The 11,788-nt window shown below is 44.6% G+C and overlaps 1 protein-coding gene across 1 annotated transcript in view; it reads right to left on the bottom strand.

Moving 5' to 3' along the window:
• The window catches only part of LOC311438611 (uncharacterized protein), a 255,304-nt gene that overhangs the window by 115,711 nt on the left and 127,805 nt on the right, over window positions 1-11,788 (bottom strand). The gene's annotated exons all lie outside the window — the stretch shown is intronic.

The following is an 11,788-nucleotide window of genomic DNA, read 5'->3' as shown; positions in this document are numbered from 1 at the left end:
ATTTGCACACAAAGAAACCCTCTGTCATTCCCGGCGACCATGATGGCAATTAGGGAGTTTCTGTGAGAGCCAGCTGCTGAGACAAGCAAGTAACAGTGGGCAAGAGAAATTAAGAGGCCTAGGGAAGCTGGAGAAGCTTGTTAGCTGACCCTGGTGGACAGGCAAAGGAAGCCATGAGAGCTCCAAACAGGTGAGCACCAGAGGAGGAGGCACTCGTGCCAGGGAGTTGAAGGAAAAGGACAGGCACTATAATTAGGCACAGAAGGATCATCTGCGGGAACACCTGCCCTAGAGATGGACACCAAAATATTATGCAGCACATCCTTCCCCTGCCACAATCTTTACTGTGATCACTCAGGCTGCTGCGTGCACACCGTGGGCTCGTGGAGGCCTCTGAGAGGACAGCGCAAGGATCAACTTCAGCTGATTTAGGTTCCCAGTGCTATGGAAAAAAGAAGCTCTGGTCTCCTGTCCACTGGAGCTGCAGTGTCCTATTGTCCCACATGCCACCGGCCCCCTCGGCCCTGTCCCAGTCACTTCCTTCCACCCATGCTCTATTCCCAGCTCCACCCCAGCAGCGCATCTGCGTGGGATGCGCTTCACAGGACTCCTCTTCAGAAAGTTAAAGTAATTCTCAGATGCAGAAAGGTGTGGGTGGGAAACAGAATGTATCCTGGGTGAAGGCAGAAACGGGATGTGGACAAAAAAAAAAAAAAAAAAAAGGCAGAACAGAGAAAGAGCAGTTCCCGTCCCATGAAGTCTTAGGACAGCTGGTTAGCAAAGCTAGGAACTGAACGTAGTTATTATCGAAGTGGCACCATCCACCTCTAATGCTTTGGTAACCTTTGTTGTGGGGGGGAAGACATGACTCCAAATCTGATCAAGCCTCCTTTGGCTTTCCTAACACCATTCTGGGAAAGAGAGCCTTTCAACCTCCTTATAGGCCACCCTTCCTCAACCCGAACCATCTTCCACTCCTGCTGACACAAACCAGAGGCTGCTGCAGGGAAATGAGCAGCGCTGTGAGCGCTCAGACCAAACCCAGCCAGGAGGCTGTGCAGGTGCACAGCATGGGGAGCCCACGGCCCACCCGTACCCTCACATATTGCACAGCACGGGGGCACCCACCCCACTCCTAGCACAGGAGCTAACAGTCACACCACTCTGAGAAGAGCACAGCTACTGTGCTCTTCTTTTTTTATTTATTTATTTTTATTTTTTATTTTTTTTTTATTTACTGCCTTGTTGGGTCTCCTTACACCTGGAACTCAGCGAAGGTTGATGTAAGCCAAACCTGCATCTGCCATCTGATCCACTCCTCCCACAGAGAGGCTCAAGCAAGAGAACAGCAGAAGTCGCTGGGGCAAACAGGCAGCTCTACCAGCCCCAGACCATCATAGAGGAGGCCCTGACTGCTTTTCCTCCCAAATCACAAGATTAACTTGAAAGCCATGGGACTTTTGTAGGGGAAAAAAGAGCTCAATTTTTTTTCATATATTCCAATTTCCCAGTTTTCAGGGTACATAAGCACTTCCAACATTTTTCACTTTCAGTATTTGTCAAATGCTTCAAACAGAGTATTTTTCAACTACTTCTCAACAAGTCTGAGCCTAGAAACGTGTTTTTTAAGTGATGGCTGAGGTTCTTATTTAATCCCTAGTTTTGCAGGACATCAAATACTATGAGACTAATGATAAATATATCAGACTTAGCAACACAGCCCCAGTTAAAAAAAGAAATGTCAAACCCTCGCCATTGAAATACGTTGTAGAAATGCAGCACATTTCCTGTAAAATCAAGAGAGAGCTTTCAACCGCTTCCAGTCCAGTGTTCGGGGTTTTGTAATACAAGATAAGCCTGGCATAAAGTCATGGCAGCACCTAAGCAGAGAGATGCCAACACAGCTGAAGGGAAACCAGTCTGCGGATGAAGGAGAAGACCTGGCAGAAGATCAGCTGGCTCTCAGGAGAACTTACTTAGCCTTGACCCTTGACTGAGAGCCACTGAATCATTTGCTGTTTTTAAACTTTATTTCAAGTCCATGTTTATCGCAGCAGCAGCACGTTACTGTACTGGCCTGCATCTTTAAGGCTGCAGTACTGTTGCAGGCAGAGTATGAACAGCACTGGCAGTGGCACTCGGTGCCAGAGTTGTTGGCGTGAACCGTAGGCAGGAGGACTTCTGTTGATAACACATTACCAACAATAAAACACTGCTTGTGCCGAGGCTTACTTTTCAAGACACAGCAGTCACACTGGGGACGGCTGCTTTATTCCTCACTATTTCAGTGTACGGGTATGTGTGCAGCTGATGCACAATGAGCATGATCTAAGCACTGAGAGGTTTAGAAAAGGCAGAACGGCTGCCCACATGCTTGAAGTTAAAGACATGCACAAGTGCCTGTGGGTCAGAGCCAGCAGGCTTGGCTCAGCCTCTCTGAGCTGCATACCTGAACAGCATTGATTTCGGTCTTATCTCCTGAAATCAATGGGCTGGCCCACTTCTGAACTTCGGCCAGAATCAATGGAGTTCAGTCTTAAGCAAGAGTCAGGCATCTGAATACTTTTCAGGATCTTACCTTAGCTGGTGCATATTTACAAGTGAGACTGGAAAAAAGGCACCTGGAGTTAGAGGGAATCAATCAAAGAGTCTTCTGGGAAACAAGAGGATGGGCAAGGTATTGTATAATCTGTTCTTACTTCAGACATAAAATTGTAACTGATTTCATCTTGTGGAGACCAGGACGCATTCTGCCTTACGTTAACTTTACATTATTTAAAAAGAATAAAGAGGAGCTTTGCCATAAGAATAAATCCTAGATTTCCTACCTGTGTATCAGCTTCACAATAGCCATTATTCCACTGACTCCAATGACGGCTTTGTCCAAGTGCTCTGCTACACACCAAGTTTCTAAGTCTGAGCTTTGCATACAATCCATGTCAACAGGGTAAATCCCATTTCGATAAGAAAAAGACAAAACATTTTTGTGTAATGTGAGCTTTCAGGCCTTGTTTGAGCCAGACAAATTTTCCAGGCCTCATTTGAACCAGACAAGTCACCACACTGGAGAACCTGGTCCTAAAATCATCAACCCAAATGGTGGAGAATGCAGAAGACAGGTGCAGAGCAGGGATGGTGCTTTTGAAGAGAAAATGGAGGAGACAAGAACTGAAGAGATAACAGTGGAAGAGAGACATGACGCCACGTGAAGAATTATGCAATTCCTTAAAAGAAATGCATGCTCCTGTATCTTGGGAGATGCAATGAGTTGTATAATTAATACCAGCAAAAATTCAGGAATTTGGAGAAAGCTCCCAAAATAACTTTGCAAAGTAAAGAGCCATCACAGTATATCAAATACTATCCTTGAAAAGTAGAGGATTTGCCAAGTGAATCACAGCCAACTGATAATGTTGATATAATTCTTTTAATCTATGTTGGGAGCTTTCAGCTCTTGACCAAAGAAAACAGAGAGATGAGACCAGAAGCAATAAGCTAACAGTGAAGTGTGAGCAGAAGGAGGAGGTGAAATCACAGATGAATAAAGAGGAAAAAAAAAAAAAAAAAAGCAGAACCAAATAAATCCTCGACAAACTAAAAAAAAAAAAATACACCAGGCCTTTGGCAGAACATGTGGCCCCAGAACTGAACTTTTAGCTTTCTGTGGTTGTATGAGGCTGCATAAAAGGTTTTGCTTCAGCTAATATAAACATATTGCCCAACCTCCTTCAAAGTTTGAAGCTGCTTAAGACTCTGGTTTGGCTTCAGACCCATCTTAGAGTGAACAACCTTTGACTCAGAAATTGATATATTCCTCAGCAGAATCACTGCCATAACAACAAAAGTAATCCAAAATTAAGTGCTTCTGTCTTCCACTGAAATCTAACAGATGCCATGGCTATGTCCTGGCGCAAATGTGATTCCCATCCACTGACTTCCATCCAGGCAAGCTCACAATATTTTTCCTCCTCATTCCCTTCTCCTGTTTTCATCTGGCAGACAGCCTTGTAAAACAGCTAAGATGGCCTTCTATGGGTCTCACCTTGGTCGCCCTTAGCCCTATAACCTGCAAGGTAAGAAAATAACATCTCCTCTGCCATCTTTGTGGCCAAGCTTCTCCTTTACTTCGTTTCGTGTGATTTTTGCTGCCTGTTCTTGTGCTTTCACTCTCTTTTCCCTGCATCCATATTATTCTTACAGCTGCTGGAAGATTCTGGGGCAGCAGGCTTCTCTTTGTGCATGGCCTGTCAAGTCACATGCAAATTAACGGCATAATACAGCACCATATAAATGATAAAAGGCAACAGCACAGTACTGCTGTGCTACGTAAACTAACTCTGATCATGATCTTACAGGGAAAGTTCCTTCCTTACTTTGTTTATCCTGATTTTACCTAATCAGAGTGAATTTGGCACTGGTGGAAAACAAAGGTGTCCATGGAGAAACTCTTAGCAATATAACAGGCACAGCACTTCTGTGCCACGTCTTTCTGACCTCCCCTGGACAGATCTCTTCGGTGTCTAGGAGACCAGCCGAGTGTCTGTGGCTCACTCACCAACAGCTCTACTGCTGAGGCAAGCTTAACTAATGCTAGTCACTGGGGCTCCTCTGCTAGGAGCTGACTCGTGACCACAAACTTAATTCAAGATCAGCAATCAGATGGTTATTACATTGCAACAGGCTTGCAATTGTTGCAGCTCACTGACTGGACTGCAGCGTCAAGAAGAGATTTTTCCAATGGTTTTGTTTGCTGAGGGTACTGCACTAGGTTGGAAAATGTCACCTATCGCAACTTCTCTAGCTGCAGTCCAGGGAGAGAGCTAGATGAGACAAGACTGATGCAAACATCCACTCAGAAATGCCAAATCTCAACCTTCCTAGCAGCACAACCTACATTTTGCTCTTCTGCTGGTTCAACATTGCTCACCTTCCTGACACTTCCATCTGATATCTGCCATCACTGCAGGTGGGAACTATGGCACACCTCACAAACTCTGCATGTAACGCTGCAGCACAGCAAACGTTGCATCATGGGCACCAAAACATCAGGGCAATAACCTGAGCTATTGTTTGCTGCTACTCTCTGCATTATTTACCGAAACAGGCAAGAGAAAAAGGACTTTGAGTAATGGAGTGCTGTTCAGCAGATACAGTAAATACACAGATCACCATGGCATTAATTTGAAACGGTGACTTTAGAGAGCAACCACTCTGCAGCCACTTCCTACAGACTCAGCACATTTGCAGGATTACCAGCAAGAAAAGTACATAATGGCTTTAGTCAATCCTTTCCTCCGTTAAGCTGAGTTTGTCTCCTGGTCCCTTGCCTCATACAGATGGGCTGTAGTAGTGGGATGCCTCCTGCTCAGTGTGAGCTGAGCACGCAGCCTCACTGGTTGCTTCGGGCCAAGGAATCTCACACCCAAGGTCCCCGTCCAGCCTCTGTGCTCTGCCTGGGTTGTGCTGCATGCCACGGGCTGCTCCACGAGGTACCTGCCTTTACCTGGCTCCTTCCAAGCCCCCTGAGATGCCCATTTCACCCTTTTTCCTCTTTCACCATACTAGCAATTGTAATGAGTAAGCAACAAAAAATCATTAACATCAACAAATCATTGACACCAGAGGGAATTTCAGGTAGGACTTGTTAGTGTTAGGTCAGAGGTTGGACTCGATGATCCTGCGGTTTCTTCCAACCTAGACAATTCTGTGATTCTGTATTTCAACACAATCCAGTGGGACCTCCATGTGCCCATTTCCACAAAACAGAACCTTTACACATAAGGAACCACTATTCTGGTGCTTTTGAACAAACCTTTCTCTGATAATAAGATTTCTCCTTTGCATCAACATTTGGGCTGACTGCTCTATCTCTCATTCCTTGTATTAGCTGTACACCCAGCAGTTGGCAAAGATTCCTAAGACAGACTTAGCTCAATCAGTTCAGGGATGCAGTATGTGAGTGCACTTGTTCTCCATTTGTTGTGCCTGTTGATCTCATTACCTGGGTTAGATTTAACCAGCCCTGTTCTGCAAAGCCAGATACACTCACTTGTACCACAACACCCAAATTCCATGTACATATTCAATAAAGCTAATAACGTATTTCCATAATGTGTTCTATGAATACCTGCAAAGATAATGAGCTGTTGTTACATCTTTGTGAGCCGAAGTTTACAGCAGCAATGAATTAACTCTTTTGATCAGGCAAAAAGAGCAAGTGAGTAATATATATTATTCTTCCGCCTGCTCTATTAAAAAATTGAGTCAGTCTGTTGCTTGAGGACCATGCCAAATAAACAGAGAGCGTAATGATGTGGTGTGGGATGAGCAGAACTAAAGAAAATCATGATTTAACTGCTTTTAGAGCCAAACACCCTGAGCAAGAAGGATGTGCCAGGGAAGACACACCTCAGTTCCCATCCTGGTTCTGATTTTCCTTTGTCTCCTTTGCCTCCCTTTGTCCCCAAGGGTCTCAGCCACAACAAAGAGCAGATCGTCGTGTGGTGCTGACACACCAGAGCATTTTGAAATCAGCCTTCCTGTCAGAGCAGTATCATTTCAGTTTTCCAGAGCTTGGCATTAAGTATCTTAGTGTGCTTCTCCTGCTGAGTTAATTAAAAACTATCCAAAATGGCTGGTGCTTCAGAGGTATCTGTCAGAAAACAGAAAAAATATTTCTGCTACTGGGGCTTCCTTTCTGCTGAGATCTACTTTTTCCTGATACAAAGAGTAGGTGATGCTCTTCCAGAGGAGGAAGGTAAACTGGTGCACTGTGACCCATCCTGTCATAATTAGACACATTTCTGTATCCCAGCTATTATGCTTCACATTTGCTTTGGTGTTGCTAGGTGGTACTCTGCTCAGTGCACAACTAACGTTGTGCTAGTGTTTTATTTACATATTACACATTTAAATATTACACATTACATGACGAAGTGTGAACATTTCAATTAAAAACAAGTTAAGAAGCAATACTCGTTATGAGGCTTTGCTAGTAAAGCAGTCAACTGTCTGCAATCTTAAAAACCAAAGAGTGCTTGTATGATGATAAAATTGAGGGTAATTCCAGAAAAAAGTAGTCAGAACTACCAGTTTCTTAGGGGGGTTTCAGGTTAAAAGTCCAGTCCAGAAACACCTACATTATCTTCCAGTCTTTGCTTGGGCAAAGACCTTTCACTGATCCATGCCAAGACCTTCAATTTTGGGAACAAATCCATTATTCTGTTTAAAGGACTGTGCTCCACCAAGTCATTTGACTTTCAGTTTGTGTCTTGAAAGCTTGTGCAAGACCAAAAGATTTCAGTTATGCCAGCAACTGTTTCACAGAAAAAAGAAAGAGGGAAGGAATGAATGTAGGAAAGAAACCTCCATACAGACAGGGAGTCCTGGGGAATAAGCATTCAGAGCAGTACCGAGATGTGTTTAGTCCCTTGAAAAACCCTCTCACAGACCACTGTGAACAGTCCCCTTGTGAACAGTCTCCATGGAAAGAGCGCCCAGCAGCTGAAGTGCTGGCCAGGGACTTGAGAGGCTCCAGTCTGGTTGCCCTGCTTTGTCAGACACTTTTCATGTGAGCCAAGCAGGCTGCTTAAGTATGTTCCCATGCCACAGCGCAGAACAAGGCGAGAGATCACGCTGTGAGCTTTGTGCAGGTCGGTGCTCCTAAAAGGCCCCATCCAGAGATGCTATCACACATTTTCAAAGCAATACAGTCACTGTGTCCAGACTAATTAATCCTTCAGCTAACATGGCTTGCCCAGTTACAGGACAGCTTGGTTAATACTAAGACTGCTCTGTTTCATACATAGTTTAGGTACGTGAAACATGCCCTGTGTCTCGTTGCATCTCATCTCTCTCCGCATGCAGATGTTGTCAATGAGCTGGCTGTAAATTGGGCTGGGCCACCTGCAGCCTTTAGGAATCACTCTGCTGAGGAGATAAGGTGCACCAGTGCTCTAGGCAGGCATCACTTTTCTCAGCTGTGCCAGCTCTCTCTTTTCTTTCAGGACAGAGCTGTGGGGCTACTCTGCTGCCTTTAAGCTACCAGGGCTGTGGATATTGACTGTTAAAGTGCTGCAAGCAAGACACAGGGTACAAAGGACACCTTTCCCTGACCCCACCACACAGTTCTACTGTAGCAAGGAGATAAAAGGTTCTTAAGAGGCCAAAGAGAGTCTTGGATTAAAATGCTTTATAGACAACATGCTAAGGAGCTGCTAGGAATATCTCCCTTGACCAACCTACCGATTTTATACTAGCATATAAGACAGAGACTTTGCATTTAGGAAGTGTGCACACTGAGATCTAACTGTGTTGCTCCATTGTTACCAAGTAATTTCACGTACTTCATTTTACAGAGGTGATTCTTCATGGTATAAAGATGGATTTCAGTCTCCCTCCAAAAATAGTAATAAAGCATCGTTATTTCCCTTTGCTCTTCTATTCCATCTTACCTAGCACCTCTCCCTCTGGGAAGTAAGAGTTGCTGAGGTTGGCACATGGAGGCTTCAAACAGCCAAGTGCATATTGCTTTTATTCAGAAGAGGAAAAGCAAGACTCCCCCATCAGGGGATGCCTGATGCCTTTTTTCTTCCCCAAGGATTTTTTCAAAAAGTGGCAGAGTACAAAACAAGGTAGTGCAACTGAAAAGCATAACCAGCCCAGGAATCCTGGAAGCCAGGCAGAGCCCTTGGGAACTCTGCTCAGTGCCAGACCATACCTAAATGAAGGGAATAAAGTGCTTTAGGAAGTGGCAAGAGTATGGAATCAAAAGGGGAAGGGGGAAAAGTAAGACCATGCAAACACACCTCGTAAGAGAAGAATAAGATCTGAGGGATTTAAGGGGAATCTTTCTCCTGTATCACATCAGCCATCATTATCGCTCAGCCACAGCTGCTCTGTTTGCAGATACTGGGCAAGATGAGCCACCTCTTACCTACTCCCAGACCTAGGACTGTGCTGCCTACTGCCTCGGCTCATCCCAGAAGAAAATAACTCAAGAAAGCTCATAACAGCATATGCAGTGTTACCACTCAGCAAGCCCCCAAAGGTGAGATGTTGTTGGTAACTTGATCACCTCACGTTTTCAGCTATAACAGTCTTCTCTAGCAAATACTAAATTTTTCATGCAGGGTAGAATGGCTTCAGCAAAACAAACCATGCAGGCCAGAAGATGGGGCAGCTAACCGTTCCCAGCAAGTGTAAAATCCAAAGGTAATTCTTACTTTAAATAAGGCAGAGGAGAGACCTCAAGCTGGATTTCCTATATCCTAAGTAAGCTGCATCAGTGCTCTCTTGTGCACAGCCTGAACCAGACCACTGTAGTCTGGGAGCATGTACTGAATAGGGTCCTGCAGGGGAAAAATGCCTGAGAGTCCTGTTGGGTTTTAAGGCTGGAGCCAACTGGAACAGCTGGGTTTGCGCTCAGTGGCATAAATCAGTCAGGACTTTCAGGGAAGCTTCATACACACGTAGAAGTCAGGCACCTCCGACTGGAATAGCTGCTGGCTGAGGCTTGAAAGGAGGTGCTGAAGCACCTGACTGGGCACTTGGGCTTCTTGGTGGAACTGGCTCTTGAAAAACAGTGCAATTGTACCTGCACCTCCTGTGGTAGCCCATACAAAACAGATCAGACTCTGGGCCCCAAGGTCCTGGTACTGCTCATTTAAAAATCTCACTCTGGAAAGTCCCAGGCCAGACGCTGAAGGTCAAGGCTAGATGTAACTTGAAGACGTTGACATAAAGCTGCTTGATACAGTAGCCAAGAAAATGCGAACCCTTTTTAGCTCCATGTTCTCAAAACTTGTCTCCATAGATAGCTAGTGACACATGGGAACAGTCGCTGTTCTAGATAGCGGAGCCTCTTACTGGCTCCAGAGTTTAGAGAAACTTTGAGTATGGAGCAGTTTGAAATAATACCTACCTGCTGGAACTGGCATCGGCTGCTTACTTAGGGTAAATGCTAACAAACCAAGCCAAAAAGTTCCACAGCTAATGACTTGACATTAAATCATATTCTTCTATGGGGGAGGTTGCTATGTTTTTGTAATGGAAGGTTTTTCTACTTTTAAACAACTGAGTGTTTAAAAGCGGTAACTTGATAATGATAATAATAAAGGCATGAGTACAGAGTAAAGGCACTGCATTTTCATAAGGCCAACCTATAAAGATATTTATAACAGTCAGCACCCTTATAAACTCCAAAACACAGCCCACAAACAACCATGAAATGGATACGCTTAGACGACTGCTGGGCTTAATCCAGTGCAAGCTGCAATCAATGGAGGGACGTCAGGGATGCTGGACAGGGTCCAGAAGTGAGCAAATTAAAGCACGGCGCAGAGTGGTGATCTGGGCAGTCTTCATCCAGCAGGCCAAACACATCAGACAGTGGCAGACCTGACGGGAATTCTCTACGGAAAATCCTTGCTACAGCAGAAATTGCCTCATTTTTGAGCTATTACAGGCATGTTTTTCAACGCCAAAACTGAGGTCTCGAGCCACAACTAAGGCTTTCCATGGAGCTTAGGGGGTTTACAGTGAGTCTGGTTTAGTACAGTATCACTCCCTGCTTTGCAAATCCTGTTGAATTGTTTCCACTCTCTCACCACTGTTTCCAGTAAAGACGGTTTAGCATAGGCTAAAGGAAGCAAAAAGGAAAACTTTAGTTGCTTAGCAGTAAAACACAGACAGTTTCTGCAGACAGCTTGGATACCTTGAGTGCTGAAGGCCAATACTTGGGTTGTTTCAAACAGGCCTGGACAAGAGAAAACTTCTGCAATTCTCTATATTTATATCTGATTACCAAGTACAGTTGGAGTATTTCTGACAGTTCTGTACTTCCACAGACATTTCCAGTAGGCATTGCATAAAGGTGATCCCCCTGCAGATCTCCTGAACAGATCCTAAGGACTTATGTCTCTCTCTCCCTCCTCAAAGGCAACTAACAGTCCATCCTTGTGGCCTCCAGGAGTACTGCCTGCTTGCGACTAGCTGGGAAACACCCTTCCTACACGTCTGCTTGCTTCTGATACTCTCCTTCTCCTGCCTCTAGCCTAGAAAATGAAGATGATCTCAGCTGACAAACTGACTCCCCAGGAACTCAGTAGGCTTTAGACTGCTGTCTGTGTGGGGACATAATATGAAGCTGTGTTAATTTAAAGGTGTTGCTATGATTTGGGTGTATACATATACTGAGGGTAAGATGACTTCTTGCTTGACTTAGGGAGGCAGCGTGAGGACACAATCATAGCCACACACAGAGCAACCCCTCCTGCTCACTACGACTCAGCATTAGAGCACAGTTGCTCCTTCTGCTCTTTACCTTCCCCTAGTGTAAAAATATCACCCAGACAAACAAGACATGAGATACTCACTGTACAGGGAAAGCCCAAGCAACATGAAGCTCCACTAAGGGATGCTGATTTAATGGACACATCAATGATAAATACTACATGCACAAGGGGAAACAGCCCAGCAGAGCGGTGAAGTGCTGTGCACATATAAGACAACACAGCTGCCAGCTAGGAAATGAGACAAATATATCTAATATAAGAGTTATTTGCCTTCTGAGATCAACTTAACCTAACGTATTATTTCTCTATTCTCTCCATTTAACCTGATCAAAATGCTAATATTATATTTATTATGCACAATACAATGTGTACATCACTGCCTCTAACCGTGTGCTTGCCAGGGAAAGCCCAAGTAAAAAGTCAGGCAAATTATGAAACTTGGCTGAAAAATACTCATCAGACATCAAGTAAAGCTTCTCCGTATTCCCCTCAAG

This window comes from Aythya ferina, assembly GCF_964211825.1.
Source record: "Aythya ferina genome assembly, chromosome: 1".
NCBI classification, from domain to species: domain Eukaryota; kingdom Metazoa; phylum Chordata; class Aves; order Anseriformes; family Anatidae; genus Aythya; species Aythya ferina.
This window is presented reverse-complemented; position numbering and strand designations above follow the sequence as displayed.